General features: G+C 49.3%; 1 protein-coding gene across 3 annotated transcripts in view; it reads left to right on the top strand.

Annotated features, from left to right (window-relative positions):
- ZNF106 (zinc finger protein 106) overlaps window positions 1-14,892 on the top strand; it is a 331,145-nt gene that overhangs the window by 129,504 nt on the left and 186,749 nt on the right. The gene's annotated exons all lie outside the window — the stretch shown is intronic.

Raw genomic sequence — 14,892 nt, 5'->3', positions numbered from 1 at the left:
TGCAGGTATACTGTACCTGCTATAGTCCCTCCCTTGCATAATGCCTCCTGAGCCTTGCTTAACATAAATTTATTCCTCAGCACGTGTCCTTGTTCTCAACTACTCTTTTATACCTGCAGTAATTCTGGAGCTCACCACCAGATCGTGACCTGGGGCATGTGTTTCTTCTCTCTGTGGGATTGCAGAGATAGCATGAACTCTCAGTCCCCTGCGCCCACCGCACGCCACTGGAATTCGCTACACAGCCTTTGTAGTGTGAGTCCAGGGGAAAGGGTTCTGGCCCAAATAATAAAATAATACATTAAACTGAAATAATAAAAATACACTGATTGCACAACTCCCTGTAAAAGAAGAAAGGTGCCTTAATGACTTATCTAGATTTGTTATCTCTGCTTCAAGCTCATGTCCTCCTTTCTGTTATCACCAACACCTACCTGAGGTGATTCTAAACCCAACCTGATCTGCATTAGGGCCTTCGGTTTCTCAACTGTTCACCTTTAGGGAGTGATGTCTGAATCTGTAAGAGAACAATCAGTACAATTCTTAAATTCAGACTCACTATGTTTACAAACGTACTTTTTTCCTCAAACACCTCAAGCTCCCTGAGTCCTTTATGTATATCTGAGAATACCTTACACTCAAAGGGTTGACAAGTTTTCCACCTAACAAAACAATGATACGTACCTGAGCTTTAAACATTTTTGCATATACAGTTCAAAATGTTGTCATAATCTACTTCTGGTTAACAGTAGTCTACATTTTGTGAATAATATAGCTCAAGCCCACAGTTACAGGGTTAACTAAGACAATGTTCCTTTAGATAACTTTTGGAGTCCTTGTTCTGTGCACGCTTGTTCGATCAACCAAAGTCCGCCATGACCAAAAAGGGCTGTAAAATATAAAAAAAGGCCTCACATTGCAAATGCACCACTTTTGAATATCAAAACTATATCACCACTATAATTTCCAAAGAACACTCCCACTGGAGCGCAAGACTCATCTGGCCCTGAAGCTCAAATTCTTCATCCTTCCGAGTCCTCCAGCTGGACTGAAAGCTGCTCTGCTCCCTGCTGATTCTTAATGCAAAGCATTGAGAACCTATGGGTGGAGTTTAAGTAGCTATGGGTTTTAAAATGGCCACAAAGGTTTCTAACCCTGCTTGTTGTCCAAGTCATCTCACAAGGTTTCAGGGAAATACCACACATGCGGTCGTAGTTAGTTTCTGGGCTTGGTGGTGCCAGCTAGGGAGTCAGAATCCAGGGATGGCTGCACGTTGTAGATTTTTGTAAAGGTTTTACAATAAAAGCCTGTGGTTATATGTATATTATCATTCTAATGTCTGCCGTGTGTATTTGATCATAGGTATCATGGTGTTGAACAATATTCAAAATGTTCTGCTTTTTATGTAATTGTCCTTTGGATATGGAAAATGCTAATAAAGTTTGTTAAAAAAGGTTTTACAATAAAAGATGTGGCATATATTTGCACAATTAAGGAGGCAACCATTAGAAACACCAAGTACAAAACATTAGAATATAAGAGCAGGCACTTAAACTAGGCAGGATTTTTCCAGGATGTGAGCATCATTTGAATCCCCCGTAGGGAGCTTGACTGGAGTTTTAGTGGCAGGTAATCCGCCGTCCGCATGTCCATGGACTGGACAGTGGGCTCCATTTGTTGGATGGTGTGGGCCACAGTCTTGCGCAGGATCCTGACAGTACACGCCAGGGAAGGCCCTCGCCCAGTATTCGGTTTAAGTTGTTGAGGGTGATGCAGTTTGAATTTTCTGTCAACCGGGGAGCATGCTTGGTTGGGGAGTTCCTAAGACCTTTCCTGTGGGCCATATCCTTTCCATTCCATCAGATAATCTGTTTTTGAATCCAGGATAGGGTGTACCCCATATTCCTCCTGGTCCTGGACTGTGGCTTAGTCTGGTTGCTGGTTTTATTGTTTTAATTAAGGAGATGTCAAATGTCGGGTGAAGGTGCATGGTGGGGTTACATTAACCAAATGTTTGTTTCGCTTAAAACCTGGTGAACTGGGAAAGGCCAGATAAATCGTGGATGTGACATAATTTTGCATTCCAAGCTTAAATCTGTGGTGTATAACCAGGAATAGGTTCCTGATTCATACACCGGCTGGGATATTCTCTTTCATTCTAAGGTTTTAGGTAAGCTGAAACATGGTTTGTTTTAATGTTTTATGTTGGTCTGCTAAGTTAGGTTGGTTTGTTCTGGAGGGAGTTTGCATCGGGACAAATCAGTGTAAAAACCCTGCATGGCGAAGAAAGGGGAATTGCTTGTTGAAGCATTATCAACGTTACTATGACAGAATGCACCTATCCATAAGTTAGAGAGTGGGCAAAGCATGAGAGGTATTGCTCTAATTTCTGATTACAGCATCCCGTCTGTTCATCAGATTCAAAGTAAAAGGCAGTGGACAAACACAGATTAATTCCCATTTGTTTGCAGAAGGCCTTCCAGAACCATGACACAAACTGTGCCTCTGTCAGAGACTATTTGAGAGGGTAAACCACGTAATCGGTCTATATGTTGTAGGAATAATTCAGCCAGGATAGGGGCAGAAGACCGGCCGGGAATAGGTACCTAATGACACATTTTGATAAGGGTGTGTCGGAAGTTGGCCCTGCATATACTATTTCAAAGTAAGAAATAGTGTGCACAGAGTCCAAGGGTACCCCTTAGAAGTAAGATAGTGGCAAAAATAGATAATTCTAATGCTCTATTTTGTGGTAGTGGGGTCGAGCAGTGGGCTTATCAGAGGGTAGTGTTAAGCATTTGTTGTACACACACAGGCAATAAATGAGGAACACACACTCAGACTTACTTCAGGCCAATAGGTTTTATATTGAAAAATATATTTTCTTAGTTTATTTTAAGAACCACAGGTTCAAGATTTGAAGTAAACACTTTAAATGCAAGGTACTTCACTTAGATACTTTAGGAACTTTTAATAAAGCAATATCATATACAGTCTTTGTAAAAATGGCAATAAGCTATTCTCAAAGTGGACATAGTGCAAAAATCAACAGTTCCTGGGGGAGGTAAGTAAAGATTAGATTAGGAGGTAAGTAAAACACTTACAAGTCTCAGTCCTGGGCATAGGCAGCCCACCGTTGGGGGTTCAAGGCAACCCCAAAGTTACCACATCAGCAGCTCAGGGCCGGTCAGGTGCAGAGGTCAAAGGAGGGCCCAAAACACATAGGCGCCTATGGAGAACAGGGGTGCTCCGGTTCCAGTCTGCCAGCAGGTAAGTACCTGTGTCCTCGGGGGCAGACGAGGTGGGTTTTGTAGAGCACTGGGGGGGACACAAGTAGGCACACAAAACACACTCTCAGCGGCACAGGGGTGGCCGGGTGCAGTGTGCAAAGCAGGCGTCGGGTTTTGTATAGGTTTCAATGGAGGGACCCGGGGGTCACTTTAGCAGTGCAGGCAGGCACAGGGGTGGCTTCTCGGGACAGCCACCACCTGGGCAAGGCAGAGGCTCGCCTGGGGGTCACTCCTGCGCTGAGGTTCGGTTCCTTCAGGTCCTGTGGGCTGCGGGTGCAGTGCTGGTTCCAGGCGTCGGGTCCCTTGTTACAGGGAGTCGCGGTCAGGGGGATCCTCTGGAATCTCTCTGCAGGAGTCGCTGTGAGGGCTCAGGGGGGTCGTCTCTGGTTACTCACGGGCTCGCAGTCGCGGGGGAGTCCTCCCTGAGGTGTTGGTTCTCTGAATCTCGAGCCGGGGGCATCAGGTGCAGAGTGAAAATTCTCATTCTTCCGGCGGGAAACGTGCAGTCCTTGGAAGTTGCTTCTTTGTTGCAAAGAAGTAGCTGGTTTTGAACAGGGCCACTGCTCACAGGAGTTTCTTGGTCCTTTAGTCCAGGGCAGTCCTCTGAGGCTTCAGAGGTCGATTGTCCCTGTCGGATGCATCACTGGTTGCAGGTTTTCGAAGTTAGAGACAGGCCGGTAGGGCTGGGGCCAAAGCAGTTGTCATCTTCCTCCTTCTCTGCAGGCTTGTAGGTCAGCAGTCCTTCTTGTTTCTTCAGGTTGCAGGAATCTGATTTCCTGGGATCTGGGGTGCTCCTAAATACTAATCTTAGGGGTGTGTTTAGGTCTGGAAGGGCCGTAGCCAGTGGCTACTGTCCTTGAGAGTGGCTACACCCTCCTTGTGTCTCCTCCCTGAGGGGAGGGAGGCACATCCCTATTCCTATTGGGGGAATCCTCCAAAATCAAGATGGAGGATTTCTAAAGGCAGGGGTCACCTCAGCTCAGGACACCTTAGGGGCTGTCCTGACTGGTGGGTGACTCCTCCTTGTTTTCCTCATTATCTCCCCTGGACTTGCAGCCGAAAGTGGGGGCTGTGTCCAAGGGGCGGGCATCTCCACAAGCTGGAGTGCCCTGGGGCATTGTAACACGAATCTTAAGCCTTTGAGGCTCACTGCTAGGTGTTACAGTTCCTGCAGGGGGGAGGTGTTAAGTATCTCCACCCAGTGCAGGCTTTGTTTCTGGCCTCAGAGAGCACAAAGGCTCTCACCCCAGGGGGTCAGAAACTTGTCTCTCAGCAGCAGGCTGGCACAGACCAGTCAGTCCTGCACTGAAGGATTGGGTAAAAAACAGGGGGCATCTCTAAGATGCTCTCTGGGTGCATTTTTTTTAAAATAAATCCAACACTAGCATCAGTGTGGGTTTATTATTCTGAGAAGTTTGATACCAAACTTCCCAGTATTCAGTGTAGCCATTATGGAGCTGTGGAGTTCGTTTTGACAAACTCCCAGACCATATACTTAATATGCCCACACTGTACTTACAATGTCTAAGAATAGACTTAGACACTGCAGGGGCATATTGCTCATGCAGCTATGCCCTCACCTGTGGTATAGTGCACCCTGCCTTAGGGCTGTAAGGCCTGCTAGAGGGATGACCTACCTATGCCACAGGCAGTATTTTGTGGGGATGGCATCCTGAGGGGGATGCCATGTCGACTTTGCCTTTTTCTCCCCACCAACACACACAATCTGCAATGGCAGTGTGCATGTGTTAGGTGAGGGGTCCCTAAGAGTGGCATAACACATGCTGCAGCCCTTAGAGACCTTCCCTGGCCACAGGGACCTTGGTACCACTGGTACCTTTTACAAGGGACTTATCTGTGTGCTAGAGGTGTGCCAGTTGTGGAAACCATGGTACATTTTTAGTGGAAGAACACTGGTGCTGGGGCCTGGTTAGCAGCGTCCCATCACACTTCTCAGTCAAGTCAGCATCAATATCAGGCAAAAAGTGGGGGGTAACTGCAACAGGGAGCCATTTTCCTGCAGGGTGTCTATTATCACAGAATGCATGTGAAGCCCAAATTCTTAGAAGGTCATTAGTAAAATCCATGGAGATTGTGTGCCATAGAGAAGATGAGTTGGGAAGCATTCGTAATAGCCCCGCAGGTTTCTGAGTTTCTCTTTTACAGTCCTCGAAAAATCTACTCGCCCATTCACAAGTCATTCTTTTTCAGGGCGAGCTAGTTTTCAGGCCTACTTGCCCCACCTGGTGAGGAAGCCCAAGCCTGAACTGCTGCACTAATTCATAGCTTCTGTAGGAAGCTGGCCTGGTGTGTGGTGAGAGCCTATGGTGTTATCAATTTATACCAGGTCCATATATCCCCTATTAATGAAGTGTAGGCAGTATTTAGGGAGCCAGGGCTCTCTAGAGGTAACTGTGGATGAGAAGCCAAGACTTATCTAAGAGACATCCAAAGCTTATGCAATACCACTATAGTCACACACCACTTACACACTTGAAAGAACCACACAGTGTTACAAAAATAAAGGAACTTTATTGCGGTAACACAAATACTGTATAGGCAATACGCTAACTGGAGGTTAACACACTTCATTACACATTTGAAGTCGGTGATTAGCACAGAAAGCAATAACAAATAGTAAAAACAATAATATATAGTGAAGGCCCTAGGGGAGACCAAACCATATACCAAGTAAGTGGAATGTGAAAGGCAGTCACCCACCTAGTAGCAGGTTGCCCTCAAGCGGCCATGAGAGAAGAGGTAAGTACATGGTTCTTCCCCAAACCCACAGGAGAACTTTGGAAAAGGACTGTGCAAGACCCAGATAAGACTGGAAGAAACCAAAGGTGGATCCTGACAGAAGAAGAAGGTTTTGCAAGGCTGCAGAGGACCAGCAAGGCCCAGGGTACTCGACCTAAGGAGGAGAGTCCGAAGTGACCCTCAGCATTTGGGAGAGTCACAAGAAGAGGAGGCAGCCCCCACATGCGACCCACCGGCAGCAGGCACACGAGTTGCAGTGAGGTCCACTCTGCACACCTGAAGAGGAGTCCCACATCGCTGGAGCAGCAGGCAGGAGACTGTGCTTTGCAGGAGGGAGTGCTGGTGCTACACAGGGCCTGAAGATCCCTTGGAGGAGTAGCAAACAAGCCTTGGTAGCTGCAAGAGTTGCATTGCACAGGGGCACTGTCCTGCAAGGAGAGGCAAGGGCTTGCCGTCTCCCAAGTTGGACATCTGGTAGAGAGGACGAAGGGTACCACTCCAGACCACCACCTGTGATGCAGAATCCACGCGGCTCCGGAGGAGAGAAGATCCACCCAGCCGGTTGTTGTGGCAGTTGGTGCCTGCAGAGGCAGTGGAGTGACTCCTTCACTTCAACGGAGATTCCTTCTTCCCCTCAATGGAGATTCCTTCTTCCCCTCAGAGGATGCACAGCTAGGGAAATGTTGCAGTTGCTGGAAGGAGCCAGAGAAACAATATTGCAGAGCGGAGTTTTCGCTGGAGTTGCAGATTGTCGGTTCCTGGAGGGCCCAGTTGCCGTCTCAGTGGACCGAAGATGAAGTAAACGATGCAGAGGAGTCCTGCTGGAATCTTGTATGTCAAATCTGAGGACCCACCAAAAAAGGGAGACCCTAAATAGCCCAGTAAGGGGGATTGGTCACCTAGCAGGAGGGGCCTGTGACGTCACCTGCCAGACCTGCCCACTCAGATGCTCATAGGGACCTCAGCCCACCTTGGATTCAAGATGGCATAATCAAGTGGCCACCTGGAGGAGGTCTGGGCACCACCCATGGGATGGTGATGGACAGGGGATTGGTCACCCCCCTTTCCATTGTCTAGTTTCATGCCAGAGCAGGTTCCGGGGGTCCCTGAACTGCTGCAAACCGGTTTATGCAAGGAGGGTACCAAATGTGCCCTTCAAAGCATACCAGTGGCTTGGGGAGGCTACCCCTCCCAAGCCATGCAACTCCTATTTCCAAGGGAGATAGTGTTACCTCCCTCTCCTACAAGAAATCCTTTTGATCTGCCTCCCTGGGCTTGAGCTGGTCGAGCAGCAGAAGGGCAGAAGCTAGTCTGTAGGATGGCAGCAGCACGGGCTGCAAGGGAAAACCCTGCAAACTGGTAGGAGCAAAGCTGGGGGTTCTCTAAGGAGCTCCTGGAGTGCATAGAATAGAATCATACAACCAAGATTGGCAACAGTATTGGGTTATGATTCTGACATGTTTGATACCAGACATGCCCAGGTTCGGAGTTACCATTATGTAGCTTGACACAGGTCTCCTGTAGAAGCGTAAAATGGCGTCCTCGCACTTACGAGTTCCAGGAAAATGGAGCTGGAGTTCGTAGGGACACCTCTGCTCATGCAGGGGTGCCCTCACACACATGTACCTGCACCCTACCCTCTGGGCTAGGAGGGCCTGCTATAGGGGTGACTTATAGTGACCTGGTGCAGTGAGCTCAAGTGAAAGGGTGCATGCACCTTTACACGCAGGCTGCAAAGGCAGGCCTGCAGACACATTTTACATGGGCTCCCATGGATGGCAAAATACATGCTACAGCCCATGGGGAACCCCTGTTGCCCCAATGCCCTGGGTACCCAAATACCATATACTACGGACTTATATGTGGGCACCAGTATGCCAATTGTGGGGTGTGCAATGTCCTATGCAACCAGATTTAGAGGGAGAGAGCAGAATCACTAGGGTCCTGGTTAGAAGGATCCCAGTCAAAACACACTGACAGTAGGCAAAAAGTGGGGGGTAACCATGCAAAAAAGTGGGTACTTTCTTACAGGTAGTGTCTCCACTCCTGGAATGTTGCTTTCACTGCTAAGAGCTTTTCATCAAAGATAGCGTAGCTGTTCTCTGCTTCGTTGTTTTCTTCTCTTTAAAATTAAACGGAGTGCAGCTGTCCAGTCAAAGAATGACATTGCAAGAGGACTGCCCCTTTTGTCGAGCATACTGCTAATCACAAAACCTTTCAGTGGCACTGGAATCGATCATAAAAGACATAGGCAGACAGGGCAACCATGAAAGAACAGGGATGCATCTGTAGTGAGGTGATTAGTTAATTCATGTTATTTTTCTTGAGTTCATCTTTTGATTGGGAGACAATCGTTTTGAATTTTGAGTTTTTCTTTGGCTTTTTATTTCACTCTTTAAAGAAGTGCATCTCTAAGGTGCAAATTACTTGGCTAGTGTCTCTCCTTTTGCCTTGTTATAGGTGGTCATAGTGAACCAGGTTGCATGGGCTTTCCTCTGGCCTCAGGTGATGGATGACGATGTTCAAATCTTCCTGGAGTTTTGCTTTCTGAATATTTCTTTTCAGTCTTTTGTGGGTTTAACAGATGTCAAGCTGTAGCACAAAATTGGTTAGTTCATCTGATAAACCTCTAGTTGCAGATTCCTTACCTTAGAATTGACTGGATCTGGGGATTTTTCTTCTAGCAGTACCCTTGTGCACCGTTAGGTGACATCAGCCGACGTTGTGGTCGCGGTGATGAAATCATGGTCGTACATAAGCGCCACCCTGGTGCGCTAATGTCAGTTCTTTTCTTTCTGTGGCAAGCACAGATCAAGAGAAGAGCTAGCCCAGTCATTTATTTTATTTTATTTATTTACAAAATTCAACCTTTTTTTACTTCTTCGTTGCGTCGAGGGAAGATTGGCCTCAAATCGTGGAACGCCTGTCACCGCATGATATTGGTGACGGACCAACACCAGAGTGCCAGGCTATGAACCCGAAGGCTTTGAGGGAGTGGTCCCCGAAGCTCATGGCGGCCCTGCGATCGACTCTGCGTCGCTTCCGGTCTCGCTCGAGAGGAAGGTCTCAAGACCACTCACGGAGTCATCACCACACCTCTTCATCCCATTCAAAATCTTCGAGACGTTTGGGTCACAAGAAAAAGAAGCCAAAGAAAGCCAAACAATGGGACGCACAAAGAGCGTCCTCGCTCGAGGACTCTGTCAGCGAAGCCTACTTCTGGCTCCACTCTGCGCCTCCCCAAGTTTCCGGGAGCCAGAGCCACCCCTGCCCAGCTAAAAGAATCTTATGAGGCCATGCACCTCATGCACCTCATCTTTGGGCAAACCAATCCCCCTGGGGCGCCTTTGAGGCCTGGGTGTTCAGATGGGGCCCTTTTGGGTTCCACATCGGCGCCCCCAGTCCTGGCCTCTGATGGCCCCTCCGGGTCCGTTCTCGGATCCGTCCCAACACCGATCGTGCCAGTGCGACCTTCTCCAGCGTCAGGTAAGATGTTGACGCTCCCAACGACAGTTAGGCCCACAATCAACGTCGTACCAGTCCTCATACCTGACAACACAGAGCTGGAATGACGTTGATCGACGACGCTTCCGACTTTGATGGGGCCTACTCACCCCAGGTTGGATTCTGACCCTTTTTATTATGGGGACAAATTTGCGGAAGGATTGGAGGGGTCATTGGCCTCTGGAATTCCAGCTTGACAACCCTGACATGGACTGGGCACAGGAATTGGGTGAGGCTAGTGGTCTGGATACTTCTCTAGATGCTAGCATGCTGTCTCCTCCTACCGTGGCTACAGAGGAGGGAGCGTCTTACTCCATGGTGGTCAGAAAGGCGGCTGAGGTCCTTGGCCTTGCGCTTCCCTCTGTAGCAGTCAGGACTAACCTCCTGACAGGTGCTTCAGCCTGGGACTTACACTTCAGAGCATCGCCTTCCATTTAATGAAACCCTCACTGATGTCCTTGTGGGTACTTGGTCCAGACCCAGCACAGGGGCTCCGGTAAATAGGGTAATCACCTGCCGCCATCTGCCCGCCCTGAACGTCCCTAAATTCCTGTCCCAACACCCCACACCTGGGAACCTTGTCATCCAGTCTTCTTCTTCATCTGTCGCATTCCCATCCGCTCCCCTCGATCGGGAATCAGAGACTGGATAAACCTGGGAAGATCTTTCCTTCCTTCAGTGTGGCATTCCGTGAACACCGCATGTCTCTTGGGCTGCTAAACCCATTCCTTATGGGATATGTTCACGCCAGTGTTGCCACGGATCCCGGAGGAGGCCCGGGCCATCATCTCCCAAGCAGTTGCTGATGGGAGGGATGCGGCTAAGTTCACTATTCGTTGTGGGCTGGACACGACTGACTCACTGGGCAGATCGGTTGTGTCGACAGTGACCTTGAGGTGCCACGTCTGGTTGAGGCAGTCTGGTTTCTAGGGGATGTCCAACAGACTCTCATGGACATGCCCTTACGTGGCACATATCTCTTTGGGGACAAAGAGGACTTCGAGCTCAAGAAGTTCAAGGAGTCTTGGGCTACGACTCAGTCCATTGGCCTCGCAGCTGCCCCTTGTCCAACACAGTTCGCTTTTCGACCCTTTAGTGGTCACGGAAGTGGCTACCTGCCGCGTCCTTTCGCTGCCTGCCACCGAGCCGTGCATGCTGCTCAGCCACTGCTGGGCAGGGGACGCAGAATCTCACAGGCTCGTGGGAAAGAGGACCAGAGGTCTGCCCAGTCCACCCCTGCCTGCCCACAGCCTCCAGACCCTCCTAATCCATCCCACCATCTCAGCCCAGTTGGGGTTAGGATCGGCCATCACCTGCCCCAGTGGGAATCCATCACAACAGACAGGTGGGTTTTTCAAATAGTACCAAGGGGCTACTCCCTCCCCTTCAAGACTGCCCCTTCAGCAATGCCTCCATCTTACAGCCACTTACCGGAGGCTCATCTGGAACTTCTCTGCGAGGAAGTTGCAGCTCTCTTAGCCAAGGGAGTCACAGAGAGGGGCCATGTGCAATACTTCCAACGTTCCTTTCGTGTTTTAGACCGTGGCTTTTCTTATCACCAGCCTATCCCATCCCAACAACACCCCCAGCCGTTTTTCAGGAGAGTCCGTGGTGCCCATCACCCTTGCGGCCAAGTTCAGTGTGCCGCTCAGTCCCTAGCAAAAACCCTTTTGGTGTACCCTTACAGGGTCACAGATAGCTGCTGGTGGGAGGCAGAATACACAGATCCACTCCGGACTGGCAAGCGATCACATTGAACAGGTGGGTCCTGCAAATAGCCTTCTCATAGCCTAGACCTTACCCTTCCTTTTGAACCAGCCACACCTTCCACCGTCTGTCCAATGACTGACTGTGGACCATCTCCTCGTTTTTGCTACAGGAGGTGCAAGACCTTTTGGCCAAAGAGGCTATTGAAAGGGTGATAGAAACAGAAGTAGGACATGGTTGTTATTCCCACTACTTTCTGGTGCCCAAGAAGGCCAGAGGTCTTTGTCCAATTCTAGATCTTCAGCCTCTCATTTTTTCCTCTGCAATAAGAAGTTGAAAATGTTCATCCTGGGCAAGGTCTTGTCTGTCCTTGAGACTGGAGGGTGGCCATGGACCTCCTGGATGCCCATTTTCATATTCCCGTCCTGCTGGCTTATCTGTGCTACCTGCTGTTTCTGGTGGGACAGGAGCATTTTCAGTTCACTTTGGTCTTACTAGTACCTCTCTAATTTTCGTGAAAGTAATGGCTGTGGTGTCAGATCACACTTAGAAGTCAGGGGTGCCAGCCTTCGCCTACCTTGATGACTGTGGAAAGTGGGCCCTCCCGAGGCAGTTGTGAACCACCTCCAGACAACAGCAAGCCTCCTGTCATCTTTAGGTTTCACTATTAATGTGACTCCTTCTTAGATTCTCCCCTTCATTGGTGCTTTTCTGGACACGGTTTTGTTTTGTGCCCTTGCCCCGTGAAAGACGTCCAGAACATTCAGGTTGTGATCATGACCTTTCAGCCTCAGTTCTGTTTTTCAGTGATGTTGACTCTGAGGCTGCAGGGAGTGATGGCCTCCTTCATCCTGCTAGTTGAGCATGCCAATTGACAAATATGGGTTCTGCAGTGGGATCTGAAGTAGGCCTAATATCAAGGGAGTGTCTTAAATCAGGCCAGAGTAGACTGCAAAAGATCTGCAGTGGCGGCTACTAATCTCTGATTGGGTCACCAGCAGACCTTTCTCCCTTCACCACCTTGAACCGACAGTGATGACCTATGCATTGTTTCTGGGTTGGCGTGACCAGCTAGGAAAGGTGGAGATCAGATGCCTCTGATTTCTGGCAGAGGCTTGGCTCCATATCCGACATCTGGAGCCGAGGCCATCCGTTTGATTATGAAAGCCTCCTGCCCTACATCAACAGGAGGCTGGTACAGGTGCTCATGCACAATATGTTGTACTGCACCTAACAGGGTGGGATGGGGGGGTCAAGGGCCCTGTGCCATGAGGCCATGTGCCTCTGGAAATGGCTGGACTACTAAGGAATGTTCCTGGTGGTGAACCAGCTGGCAGGTTCTTTGAAACCCAGGGTGGACGAACTCAGCTGCTGGTGCCTGGCAGATCATGAATGATGGCTACATCCGGAGGTGGCAGAAAGTCTCTTCCGCGATTAGGGAGATTCTTGGCACGATCTTTTCACCACTGACGAGAACGGGCAATGTCAGCAATTTTGCTGGTTGGAGTTTCCGAGGTGTATCTCATTTGACAATGCATTACTCCTTGAATGAAACTTGGGACTCCCATATACCTTCCTGCTGATACGACTCCTGACCGAGTTCTCAAAAGATTAGGATGGACCAGACCCATATCATCCTAGTGGCTCTGGACTGGGCACAAAGAGTGTGGTATCCAGAACTCCTGGGCTTGAGCGTCTGGACTCCAACAAGGCTGCCCATCTGGGAGGATCTGCTGTCACAGCAGAATGTTCGGTTTCGCCACCCCAGCCTTTGCAATTTTCACCTTCATTCGTGGAGATTGACTGACGACAGCTGACCACCTTCAACCTTATTTCAGAGGTGGTTGATGTTATCTTGTCAGCCAGGCGTCCCTCGACAAAATCTGTATATGCCTATCGCTGGGACAGATTTGTGGTTTGGTGCTGTGCTCGCCAGATTGACCTCATCCAGGCTAAACTATCCATTGTTTTATTATTTGTATTGTCTTGCCCAGAGCACAGTTTAGGGTTTGTTTGTGGCCCTCTCTGCCTCTCTTACCTTTGCCTGATCACCCCTCTTTCTTTAAATCACCTGTTGTGATGTTGGAGGGACCTGACTTCTGGTTGCAGTACCCCCCACGTTTTACCTGGTCTTTAGATGCAACTTTGACTGAAGTGCAGTGGGTTCCTGCTAACCAGGTCCCCAGTGCTAGTGTCTCTTCCCTATAACAAGACACCTGGTCACTTGATCCCCAGGTGACCAGGCCCCTCAGCCCCTTATAAGTCCCTAGTAAATGTTGCACCTGGAACCTAGGGCACGGGTATTGAGGAGGGCTCCTCAGCGCTGCAGCACAACTTGTGACACTCTAAGGGGCCAAGCATCAACCTTAGACAGGCTTCCATTGCAGGCTGCGTGACCAGATGCTCCCAAAATTGAAAACACGACATGGCACACAGCCTGTGTGCCATGTCCCCTAGCACTGCATTCAATCACCCTTCTAGCAGGCCTTAAAGCCCTAAGGCAGGGTGCATTATATTACATGTGAGGGCATATATGTGTGCTGTGTCTTTGTCGATTCTCAGACATATTAAGTTTACAGGGATGCGCTTTTAAATGCATGTGCTGCACGCTGGTCACAGTTCTCCAGCTACATTATGGCTTCTCTGAATCCTGTAATGTTTGGTATCAAACATCTCAGAATAATAAACCCTCACTGAACCGGTGAAGGATTTATTAGTAAATGCACACAGAGGGCACCTTCGAGGTGAAAACCTACAACCTACTAGTGTGCTGACTGACTGGTCTTGACCAGTTCAGCCACCACAGATGTGTTTGTGGCTCCCCCAAGGTGAGAGGGAGCACTTTTGAGGGCCCGAGACCAAAGCCTGCACTGGGCAGGGATATCACTTCACCCAGGCAGGATGGACATTTCAAGACGGGGAGCTTCAAAATCCTTCCCGCCTTTGTAATGCGGCCCAGGTCTCTCCAGATGGTGATGACCAACTACTTACCCTCCACCCCCCGCCTCCCCCAACCCCGCCAACCCCTGTCCTGACCCCACTTTTGGCAGCTGCACAAGTGGGCACATTGATCAGATTAGGAGATGTGCCCACTCTATGCCAGTACCACCCCTAAGTTGGACGAGCTGAAGTGGACACTACTTTTTAAATTCCTCCATCTTGTTTGGAGGGAATTAGGCCACTAGGATTAGGGTTATGTCCGTTTCCCAGCGGACGTGGCCATTGAAAGGGTGTAGTCACCGCCTGGCACTCCCTGTGGTGCCCCTAACTTGAATATTTAGGTGGCACCCCTAAAACCTAGAACTCTGATTTCAACATCCTAAGAAGACCTGGACAAAGAAGAGTTGCACCTGCAGAAGAGGAAAAGAAGAAACAGCTGACCTGGAACCAACCCCTCTAGCCTGCCTGCTGACCTGAAAGGATCCTGCACAAGAAGCCAACTCCTCCAGCCTTCAATAAAGACTCAAGTCTCCCATGGGCAGCGAGCTTGCCCTGCAACAAGAAACTCCCAAGTAAATACTCTGCAACTGCTGGAACCCCTGAAACCCGACACCAGAAGTGACCCCTGCACCCAATGTCCACAACCCAAAGTGAAGTCAACCAATGATGCCAACGCGGGTCCGCAGCTGCC

This window comes from Pleurodeles waltl, chromosome 9, assembly GCF_031143425.1.
Source record: "Pleurodeles waltl isolate 20211129_DDA chromosome 9, aPleWal1.hap1.20221129, whole genome shotgun sequence".
NCBI classification, from domain to species: domain Eukaryota; kingdom Metazoa; phylum Chordata; class Amphibia; order Caudata; family Salamandridae; genus Pleurodeles; species Pleurodeles waltl.
This window is presented reverse-complemented; position numbering and strand designations above follow the sequence as displayed.